Genomic DNA, 12589 nt, shown 5'->3' with positions numbered 1-12589 from the left:
TTGCTCAAGCGGGCCCAGTAACGTCTCCATCATGAGACTTGTTGTTACTGTGTTTGGCATATCGAATACATCATGGGGAGTTTGCCAGGCTTTGCTGTGCAGGCGAGATACTCTCAGTAGCTTGCTGGGCTCTCCAAGAGGGGCGGAGGAATCGAACTCGCGTTGGCCATGTTGGCTGCGTGCAAGGCAAACGCCCTACCCGCTGTGCTATCGCTCCAGCCCATTTTCTGAAAATTTTATCTCCTTAGAGACCATTCTCTATTTTTGTATAAGAATCCCATGTCTCTTTTCTCCTTAGTACCTCAGGCTTCTCAAGTAGGAATTTATGTCTCTTTGCTGAAATGGAAACAACATAAACATTATTTTGTGTCCTGCCATTTGTCCACCATGCACCTACATAATATTGAACTTATTTCTCCTTTTCTAACATTTCTGACTCTCTTTTGAGAAATGTATTTATCCCAAGAAGAGCCAAATGGGGTGGGGAATTTTTCCTGTGCTCTGACACAGCATAAGACTTCATACAGTTTTCCCAGGAAAATATTGACCTCATTTCTCATTTTACTATATAACACTCAGAATTCTATATAATTCTGTAAATATAGTGATCGATGAGAATATATACATTGGTCATTTAGGTAATCAAAAGATATATTTCTCATACAAATTTGTTCTTAATTCATACTTCTTGCTTCTCAATTCCCCCTTTACCTCCCAAAGGTTTGGATTTTCCTAAGTGCCTGACTTTTGTTATGTTAATGAAGGTGAATTTTGGAAAAAGCCAGGGAGTTGGAGTTGGTTACCAAGGAAACCATCTGAATAGAGGGTAGGACTAGTCCCATTCCCTGATTTCCTAGGAGAGGAAAGAAACTATATCTGGAGTTCAATTGTCCAAATGAGTTCAAATGGCCAAGTGGATTAATTAGTCATGACCATGTGATAAAGTTTTCATAAAAAAACAAAGAGGAAAGGGGCCTTTGGCAGCTTAAGGGTTGTTGAATATCTATAGCTTTCAGGGAGAATGAAACATTGAGAGGCCAAGCAAGTGCTATATCTTTTCCCCTTATCTTGCCTGTGTATCTTTTCCATTGGACTATTGATTAGTATCCTTTAGGTATATCCTTTGTGATATACTGAAAAATGAATGTGTTGATTTCTTTGTTCCATTTATGAACTGTGGAAGACCTATTTCTTGGTAGGAACCACTTCTCATAGCTGCGATATTTATATTTAATATTATAAAAAATCAACTAACACATCTTAGCTACTCATTGATTTGGCAGAATTAAAGGATTTCTCGCTTGATCTTGTTTATGAATGGAAAAGGAATCATTGTACGAATTGAGATTCACAATCAATAGTCACAACCCTTTATTTCCTCATGAATGTAAGTGAAATTGATAGAAGCAAAGCATTATTGAAAACATTGGCAAGTCTTTCAGATAAAGAACATAAAAAGGACAAGAGCAAGTGTTTTTGTACCAAAGCTGGAAAATAAGGACATTTGTCCTCAGTTTAAAAGTTCCTCAAGAACCCACAGATAAGGAGAGTTTTACTCATTTTTCAGCCTGTAAAGTCTAACCCTGACTTTGTTTAGGTTTGCTGATAAGACAAAGTGTGCTCAGAGGACTGCTCAGAAGATTTTATTGTTCATTCCAGTACTCAGTTAGTTTGTAACCAACCTTTCTTAAAATATTCCTCTCTTTCTCTATATAAACCTTGCCTTGTGATCACACAGGCCAGGTGGTTGCTTTGAGGATATTAATCTGCCTTCTTTCAACCTGATAACTTGTTGGAATAAACATTTTTTGTACTTTTTCTTTTCTTTTCTTTCTTTTTTTTTTTTGGTAGGTAGGGTAGAGGGTGGGAGGGGGAGTTAGACCTGGCAATTCTTAGGGGTTATTCCTGGCTGCACTCAGGAATTGCTTCTGGCAGTGTTTGGGAACTGTGTGGGATGCTGGGGTTCCAACCACAGGTCAGCCACATGCAAGGCAAGAGTCCTACCTGCTGTACTATCACTCAGGCCCTAGAATACAACTTTTTCTCAAACCATGACTGCCATCAGATCATTTAACAGATTCATCCGGGAGTGAACTGGAACCAGATCATTGTAGTTACAGGATCATTTGAAATACTTTATAAATCTGCAGGTTCCAAGAGCTACAAATGAGCACAATCTCTGAGGGATCAATATCTGTTTCCCTCAAAATTCTCATTTCCTCAGAGTGTAGATCACCTCTTGTGGTAAATTAAGAGATAAAACTTGTTCTGAGTATGTATTGGAAATTTTGGTTGAAAAGCAGTGCCACCAACTGTAATTTTAAGTCATTTACCATTCAGTGATAGTGCTCTCATATTTCTGGGTGTGAGAAAATGACCATGGGAACAGAAAAGAGAGGAGTTGGTGGACATTATAGAGGTGTTGGGGAAGTATAGAGTTACCAGATACCCAAAAACTTTGACCAGGTTTACATACTTAAAAACATCTGCTTTTAATATGATTTGAGGAAGATAATTAAAAACATTTCTGGGATGAATATTCCCATAATAAATAGTTAGGTACACTTATTATTAAGTATATTCCTATGTTAAGTTACCATGATTAGTATTTTATATTTTTATATTTTTATTTCTGTTGTGAATAAAATACTTTACATATGATGGGGATCACTGTCACTGTCACTGTCATCCTGTTGTTCATCGATTTGCTCGAGCGGGTCCAGTAACATTATGAGACTTGTTACTGTGTTTGGCATAACGAATACGCCACGGGTAGCTTGCCAGGCTTTGCCATGTGGTTAAAATACTCTCAGTAGCTTGCCAGGCTTTCCGAGAGGGACAGAGGAATCGAACTTGGGTCAGCTATATTGGCTGCGTGCAAGGCAAACGCCCTACCCACTGTGCTATTGCTCCAGCCCTATGATGAGGATATTATTGCTTTAATACTAATCTTACTTATTGAATATTTGTTTTATGCTATAATTGACTGCCTATCAAAGGGCTCTTATTTACTATTTTGGTGATAATTCTGTTTTCTTTGAGTCAAAAATCACATGAGTTAGTTTCAGTCTCACCTATAAACTGAAGTATAGTTGAAATCTAGTAAGTTGAGAGTAATAGATTTGATGTCAGTATTCATTTATTATTTATGTATTTTTATAATTAAAATTGATTGAAATGATCTATAATAATATTTATATTGAAATGTGAGGCGTCCAGTGCTGCAACATGACACCAGCAGAGTTTTTATGGCCCACCACTCTCCCTTCTCACCACCCCTTCCCACTCCAGTTGGCAGCCTCAGTTCTATTAGAAATACCTTAGCATTTGTTTGCATCAGTCTTTTTCTATCCCCCTGCATCCATTTCTTTTTTTAATGTTTCACCTATGTATAGATCATCTGGCGTTTTTTTTTATCCTCACTTTTCACTTCCCTCAGCACGACACCCTCCGGTTTCATACAAGTTGTATTAAAATGCAAGGTTTCTTTTTTTAACGGTTGAGTTGTATTATGTTTTGTGTATATACCACAACTTCCTTATGTGCTCATTGTCGTTGGTTTGTTTCTATATCTTGATGACTGTAAATAGCACGCAATGGACATAAATATGCATATATATTTACAAATTAGTGGGATAGATGCCCAGGAATGGAGTCAGTGAGTCATAGAGAAGTTCTGCTTGTAATTTTCTGACAAATCTCCACCTGTTTTCCATAGAGGCTGAATCAGCTTCTGTCCCATCAAGAGTAAGTTTTTTTTTTGTTTGTTTGTTTTTTTACTGCATCCCACCAGTAGTGGTTGTTTCCAGGATTTTTTGTATATTTTTGATAGGCCAATCTCACTTGTGCTTAATATGTCTTATTGTACTTATTTGAATATTTCAGGTCAGCGATAATTCATATAATCATCTGATTTTTCAGGTGTCTGAATATCTGTATGTCTTCTCTAAAAAAGTGTGTCTACTCAGCTTCTCTTTGCAATTTTTGGAGGTGCTTGCCTATTTCTTTTGAACCATGTGAGTGTTTTATATATATCTAGGATATTTTCCTCTTGCTAGATATATGGTATGTGAATATTTTCTATGGTTCAGAGGAATATTTAGCTTTTCCCATCATTTATTTCACAGCAGAGAAATTTTTCAGTTTGATGTGTTCCCATTGTTTTTCTTTGTTTTTGTTTTGTTTTTGTTTTTGCCAATGGTAATAAACCTCTGATGTTAATATCATAGAAAATTCTTCCTATGTTTTTCTCTATGTATTTTATAACTCTGATTCTAATTTGTTTTTTAATCCACTTTAAATTAAATGTATTGTGTTATAGCAATTCCGAATTCCTTCCCCCTCACCCCACAACATAATTATTGAAGAGTAGGGCATTTGCCTTGCATGTGGCTGACCCAGGTTTCGATTCCTCCATCCCTCTCGGAGAGCCCAGCAAGCTTCCAAGAATATTCTGTCCCCACAGCAGAGCCTGGCAAGCTCCTCGTGGCATATTCAGTGTGCCACAAACAGTAACAACAAGTCTCACAATGGAGACGTTACTAGTGCCCGCTTGAGCAAATCAATGAACAACGGGATGACAGTGCTACAGTGCTACTTAATGCACCTCACTTATTTGTCATATATTATCTATTCATACATCTGAGGGTTTATTTCTTAGTCTTTCTGTTTTCTGTTTATTTCATTGGTCTAAGTCTGTCTTAATTTCAGTATTACATTGCTTCAATTATTGTAACTTTATACTGTAGTTTCCCTATTGAAGTTAGAGAGTTGATGTCGTCCACCATGTTAGTTATTATCATTTTTAAAATGAGACATGCTTTTGTAATTCCAGGAGTTTTTTAATTTCATACAAATTTTAGAAATACATTTTCCTTGTCCTTGCAGAATGCCTTGAGAATTTTGGTGGAACTCACATTAAAATTAAATCAGTTCTTTGGATATTGTTTAAAGATATTAATTCTTCCAATACATGAACATGGAATTTTTCTATTTTTATTCTCTCTTCTTTTATTTTTTTTAATAATTATTTATAGTTCTCACTAAATAAATCTATTACCTCCTCTTTTGAAGTTGATTTCTACATACTTGACTATTCCTGACACATTCTGAATGGGATTATTTATTTTATTTCTTTCTCTCTGACATCAGATTTTTTGCATATAAAAATTCAACAGCTATCTTTGTATGGATTTTGTAGCCTGATACTTTACTGTGTAGGTTTATTAATTCAAGGAGGTTTTTTGTTGTTGTTGCTGTTATTTGTTTAAGCCTATAAGGTTTTCTATGAAAAATATCATACAATTTTCTATAATGTTAAATGTATGTGTGTGATATATGATCTTTTATATATTTATTTTTAAAATCTCATTTGTTTGTGTTATTTTTAAAATCATAATCAGTGTTAAAACTTTTTTCAGAACTATTTCTGTACTATTGATACTGTTGGAATATTATTCCCTGCTTTTATTTATGTAGTGCATCAGATTAATTGGTTTAGATGTATTGATCTGGGGCTGGAGCGATAGCACAGCAGGTAGGACGTTTGCCTTGCATGCAGCCAACATAGCCCACCCGAGTTCAATTCCTCCGCCCCCTCTCGGAGAGCACGGCAAGCTACCAAGAGTATCTCGCCCGCACGGCAAAGCCTGACAAGCTCCCCGTGACGTGTTCGATATGACAAATACAGTAACAAGTTTCACAATGTTACTGGGCCCGCTCGAGCAAATCGATGAACAACGGGAGGATAATGATAGTGATAGTATTGATCTATCCTGGAATTTCTGGGACAAATCTCACTTAATCCTTTTACTATACTGAACTCAAATTGCTAAGATTTTATTGAATATCTTTGCATTTATGTTCATGATAGAAATTTATCTACTTTTCTGTTTTTTTTTAAAATTTATTTTTTATTAGTGAAACACCATGAGGTACAGTTGTAGATTTACAAATTTTTGTGCTTGGATTTCGGTCATACCATGATCAAATACCCATCCCTCCACCAGTGCCCATTTTCCACCACCATGGATAATATCCCTCCCCCCTCCCAACCCCCTCATCCGCCCCTGACACTGTGGCAGGGCATTCCCTTTTATTCTCTCTCTCCTTTTGGGTGTTGTGATCAGCAAAAGAGGCATTGAGTGGCAAACATGTTCAGTCCAGTCTACTTTCAACCTGCATCTCCCCTCCTGGGAAGATCCTCCAAACACCCTCCATTTGATGCTCCCTTCTCTATCTGAACTGTCCTTTCCCCTAGAATACCCGGCTGGCCTCTAAGCTATGGAGTAATCCTCCTGGTGTTGATCTCAGCTCTTCTTGGGTATTAATCTCATATTTTGTTATTTTATATCCCCCAGATGAATGCAATCTTTCTATGTCTATCCCTCTCTTTCTGACTCATTTCGCTTAGCATGATACTTTCCATATTGTACCACTTGTACGTAAATTTCATGACTTCATCTTTTCTAAGAGCTACATAGTACTCCATTGTGTAGATGTACCAAAGTTTCTTTAACCAGTCATCTGTTCTTGGGCACTCAGGTTTCTTCCAGTTTCTGGCTACTGTAAAGAGTGCTGCAATGAACAAACAAGTGCAGATGTCACTTCGACTATACATTTTTGCCTCTCTGGGATATATTCCCAGGAGTGGTATTGCTGGGTCAAATGGGAGCTCAATTTCTAACTTTTTGAGAATCATCCATACTGTTTTCCAGAAGGGCTGAACCAGTCGACATTCCCACCAACAGTGAAGGAGTGTCCCTTTCTCACCACATCTGCGCCAGCATCGGTTGCTTTTGTTCTTTTGGATGTGGTCCAGTCTCTGAGGTGTGAGATGGTATCTCATTGTGGTTTTGATCTGCATCTCCCTGATGATTAATGATGTAGAGCATTTTCTCATGTGCTTTTTTACCATTCGGATTTCTTCTTTGAGAAAGTTTCTGTTCATTTCATTGCCCCATTTTTGGATGGGGTTGGATGTTTTCTTCTTGTGGAGTTCAACCAGTATTTTGTATATCCTTGATATCAACCCCTTGTCAGATGTGTATTTGGCGAATATTCTTTCCCATTCTGTAGACTGTCTTTGTATTTTGGTCACTGTTTCTTTGGAGGTGCAGAAGCTTCTTAGTTTAAGATAGTCCCATTTATCTATCTCTGTTTTCACTTGCTCGGCCAGTGGCGTGGCATCTTTGAAAATACCATTAGCCTCAATGTCATGGAGGGTTTTGCCAACTTTGTCTTCAATGTACCTTATGGTTTCTGGTCTGATCTTGAGGTCTTTAATCCATTTTGATCTTACCTTTATACATGGTGTTAGGCAGAGTTCTGAGCCCATTTTTTTTGCATGTAGCCGTCCAGTGATGCCAGCACAATTTGTTAAAGAGGCTTTCCTTACTCCACTTCACATTTCTTGCACCTTTTACTTTTCTCTTTTAATGATGTCTCTGTCTGCATTTGTTATCAGGATATGACTTCATGAAACATGTTTGGAAATATTCTTGTATCTTCTTCTTCCTAAAAGAGTTTGAGAAGGATGGGTTAGAGGTCTTCTTTGAAAATTTGGAAGAACTTACTAGTGACTCTATCTTGACCTTGATTTCTGATTTTGGTCACAATTTTTCATTCAAGGAATTGCTCTGTTCAGTATTTGTACTTCCTCCTAATTTGATCCTGGGAAATTGAAGGGTTCCAAAAATGTCTTAGTTTTTTCTAGTTTCTCAAGTTGAGTGGCATAAAGTTGTCACAGTAATCTCTTATGACGACTTGTATTTTATGGTATCTGTTGTAACTTCTCCACTATTATTTGATATTTGATTTATCAAAACTTGAGGGGGCTGGAGATAAAGCACTGGAGATAAGGCTCTCATCTTTTTTTCCCAGGCACTACATATGGTTTCCGGGGCTTTACCAGGAGTGATCCCTATGCACAAAGCCAGAGGTAAGCCCTGAGCACCACCAGACATGGTTCAACCCCCCCTCTTTTTTTTTCCTTGTATATAGCTAAGGGTTTGTCAGTTTTGTCTAATCTGTCTATCTATCTATCTATCTATCTATCTATCATCTATTTTTTATCGGGCCCGGACTCTTTTTGCTTGTCTATTCTTTTAAGAGTTTTATTTTATTTTTGTCCTATCTATTTTCATTACTATTTCATACATATTTTGGTAATCCTTTTCTAGGTTCTTAAACTGTGAGTTTAAATCATTAATTGAGCCTTTTCTTGTGTCGTATACTACTATGATCTTCTGTTGTGGTACAGCATTTGCTCTGTTCCACACATTCTGTTAGCTCATATATTCATCCTCTCTTGCTTCTCTTTCTAGAACTCTTATGCTGCAAATGTTATTTCTCTTGGAGCTGTCCATTTAATCTGTTCACTTTCTACATTTTTCTTGAATTTCTGCTAAATGATTCCATGTATCTTATCCTTGAGAACAGAGATTCATTGCTTTGCTCCTGCCATTCTACTACTTTGCCCCTCTGTTGAACTCTTAACATTTACCTAGCATGCTCCTCTTTCTTTTCTTTTTTCTCCAAAGAGGTGTTGGTGCTTCTCAGGCAGCTGGGTCAGCAGTTCAATGTGAGATCCTGAAGGTGCACTGTGCTCTATTGTTTGTATTGTTCTGTGTTCATTCAATATGCTCACCATTATCACATTGAATTCTTCAAAGCAATTTCCCCAAATCCCTTTGCATTAGGTTCATTAGAGAGCTCTAGTGTCTCAGGGGCTTATTTTTGGACCTCTTCTTCTTCCATGAGTGCAAGTTCTATTATTCCATGACTGTAGTGCAAATGCAAGGCTCCATTTCCTGCTCATGTCTGGTGCACTGCTGAGTGCTAAGAGTGAGGGTCTGTGTTTTTGCAGGTCGAGGTGGCAGCGTATGGTTTACAGACACAGACTTCACACCGAGTCTGGTGCTGGGTGGACCTTTGTGTTGTTTCCACACGCTCAGTTGGAAGTCTGAAGTTGGACACAGCTGTGCTGCCACCTACTGTTCACAGCCGTCATTGCCTCACTGTGGAGCTGAGATCATCTCAACTGTCTGAGGGCATTAGATTCCAGGACTCTAGAGTGCCTAGTTACTGTGCACTTCCCAGCAGATGTCATATTCCTTAGCGCTCCTGCATTTGCTTACATATAATGCCCCTTAGGTACAAGCTAATCTAGAAATTATCCCTGGTTCAATAGTCCCAGGGGTTACTCCTGGCTCTGCACTCAGGAATTAACCCTTGCAATGCTTGGGGGACCATATGGGATGCTGGGAATCGAACCCAGGTGAGCAGCGAGCAAGGCAAACGCCCTACCCTCTGTGCTATCGCTCTAGCCCCAAAGCTGGTATTTTAATCTTTCACGTTTGTTTCTTTCTTTCTTTGTTTCTTTTATTTTTGAAACTTACTCTTGTGAAAGAATGGGAGTCTTCCAGAGCAGAAAATGCTAGGCAGAATGAACTAGTGCATTTTCAGATCCCTGGAGAATTTATCTCTTTAAATAGCTAAACTTTTGAAACTGGTAGAAATACCCATAAAGCGAAATGGAATAAATTCAGATTCTTTGGATGTCTCAAAGAAATAACTAAATGCCTTTTAACTCCTGGCATAACTGCCTCTATGTGGCCCTTGCATATTTTCCTGTTATGGTATTGGTCTTGTGTTACTTTTGTGCTGCTCCGTCTACTCTGCAGTCTTATTGTACTTATTTAAGTCCTACTCCATTGCCAGGAGAAGTAAATGAGCAACACGGGAAACAGTGTGAAAAATAATTTGACTATTTTATCACTAATTTTAAATTTTGTAGGATAATATTGGTTTGTCCTTTCTACCTTGCCGCAGGGAACTTAGGTTTATTGGGTTACTCCCATTACAGTGCTCCCATTCCTCTGTGTTTATTTGTAACTTCTTTCTTGGTGCTCTGTTAACATGTAAATATTGTTTTTCTCTTTTTCTTTAGTCCTTTCCATAGTTAATTCAGAGCAACGTCCTTTTTGTATGGACACAAGAAGATAGTTAATGCTATGCTTTTGTAACTTGGGAGTTAACGACTCTGAATGATATTTACCTCCTGGACATTTGTTCTCTCGACTTAAGCCTCAGCTGCCCTTATTTCCTAGCACCCCAAGGGCAGGGTCCTGAAGAGGGACTGGTGAGCTATGTGCTACCCTGGCATCGAAATGGGCCTGGCCAAAGTGCCATAATGCTTAACTGTAAGCTAAGAGCTTGGTCATGGACAAATGCTGTCATGATCCAAAAAGCAATAACTAGATTTGAACCCTTCTAGGGTTAGGAGAGATTAATCTGGCCTGAGCACTGTAGTCTGAGTCTGTGGCAAGATATTCCCAGGAGAGCCGCCCTACAAGCCTCAATGTATCTCTTACTGTGTCCAACAAAATAAGTAATATTAAGAAGTAGAATTAAGATGTTAATTAAGATGTTAATTCTGGGGGTATAGTGCCGCCAGCAGGTCAATCTGTACCTGTAAGGCAAGTGCATCAGCAGCCTCATGGCGCCTTCAGACTTCAGATACCCCAAAATTGCTGCTGTGCCTTTGGCCAGACCTCAAAAACTTGGGGCAAAGTTTACCAAGAAAGTAAATGGCCAAAAGTGAGGTATGTGGGAGACACACCCACAAACCACCTCTGGCTCAGCTGTATAATTGGAGGCAACACCTCTCTGGCTCCTGATAAAGCTGCTTAACAGCCATGATTCCAGAGACTCAAACTCAGAAACAAATCTAGAAACCCAGCAGCTTTTGGCAGAAATGTGTCTGGACTGCGCAGTAGGTTTCTGACATCGAGCCATCCCAGGGGGGAAAGAGTGCTGTTCCTCTGCCTGCTACCCTAGGCGGCTCGGTGGCCGCCATCTTCCACAGGCCAGTGGACAGTCAGGTTTGGGCCCACAGTGACGAGACACGTGGGGCCTCACAGGATGAAAGTGGAGCCGGTCCTTTCCTCCCCACCCCAACGAGACCCCGAGTCGCCACCCATGAACAGCCTCTCTGGCTCCTGATCAAGCTGACTAATGGCCATGATCCCAGAGACTCAGAAACAAATCTTCAAACCCAACGGCTTTTGGCAGAAATGCATTTGATCTCTGCAGTAGGTTTTCAGTGCTGGGCCACCTCAGGTGGGAATAGGTTTCGTGCCTTGGCCTGTTCCCCCTGGAAGTCCAGTGGCGGCCTTCCTTCAGAGGCCACTGTACAGTCAGGTTTGGGCCCTCAGTGACGAGACACACGGGGCCTCATGGGATTGTGGTGGAGCCCGCCCTTTCCTCCCCATCCCAACAGGACCCCGAGTTGCTGCCCACGAATGGCCTCTCTGGCTCCTCATAAAGCTGCTTAACGGTCATGATCCCAGAGACTCAGAAACAAACCTTGAAACACAGTGGCTTTTGGCAGAAATGCTTCCGGACCATGCAGTAGGTTACTGTTATCGGGTCACCCCAAGGGGGAATGGGTGCTGTCCCTTAGCCTGCACCCCTTGGCAGCTCGGTGGCCACCATCTTCCAGAGGTCACTGGACAGTCAGGTTTGGGCCTGCAGTGATGAGACATGCGGGGCCTCATGGGATGGGGTGGAGCCAGTCCTTTCTTCCCCACTTCAACGAGACTGTGAGTCGCTGACCACAAACAGCCTCTCTGGCTCCTGATCAAGCTGCTTAATGGCCGTAATCCCAGAGACTCACGAACAAATCTCGGAATGGAGAAGGTTTTGGCAAGAAATCCCTCCAGATTTAATTGTTAAAATTTCAGAATTTCAAACTTGTGCGACCACTACTGTAGCCACACAACTTTATATGTTATTCATAACCAGTAATAGAAAACAAATTGTCTACTGTTGCCTTTTTGGCAGGTCTGAGTGTTGGGGTAAAACCTCAAATAATAATGGTGGGTGTGGTATCAAAGTGTTGAATGTAATCACAGTATGGAGAGAGTAATTTGGAAATCATCTGCCCCACAGGTAGGGGGAGGGTGTGGAATGGGGGTATACTGGGAATTTTGGTGGTGGATAATGGGCACTGATGAAGGTATTGGTGTTTCATTGTATGCCCTAGATTTAATCCTGAAAGCTTTGTAACTGTTGTCATGGTGATTCAATAAATAAAATTATAAAAAATGGAAATAAAAAAGTTAGGTGGAATTCATGCACAATTCAATCAGCCTAATCAGTGACTGAATAAATAGCAGTATGCCTACTTAAAAATAAAGATGTTAATTAAGTTATTGGACTCAATTAACATCTTTTTGAGTTACACCTGACAGTGCACAGGAGTTACTCCTGGCTCTGCACTCAAGGAATTACTTCTGGCGGTGCTCAGGGGACCATATGGGATGCTGGGAATCTAACCTGGGTCGGTTGCATGCAAAGCAAACGCCCAACCTGCTGTGCTATTGCTCCAGCCCCTTCAATTAACATCTTTTTAAAAAAAAATTTTGTTAGTGAAACACCATGAGGTACAGTTATAGACTTACAAATTTTTGTGCTTGGATTTTAGTTATACAATTATACTCATTCCTCCACCAGTGCCCATTCTCCACCATCACTAATCCCTGTATCCCTCCCACCCCCTTCCCCTCATCGCACTCTACCTCTGTGG

This window comes from Sorex fumeus, unplaced genomic scaffold (genome assembly GCF_029834395.1).
Source record: "Sorex fumeus unplaced genomic scaffold, SorFum_2.1 ptg000003l, whole genome shotgun sequence".
NCBI lineage: Eukaryota > Metazoa > Chordata > Mammalia > Eulipotyphla > Soricidae > Sorex > Sorex fumeus.
This window is presented reverse-complemented; position numbering follows the sequence as displayed.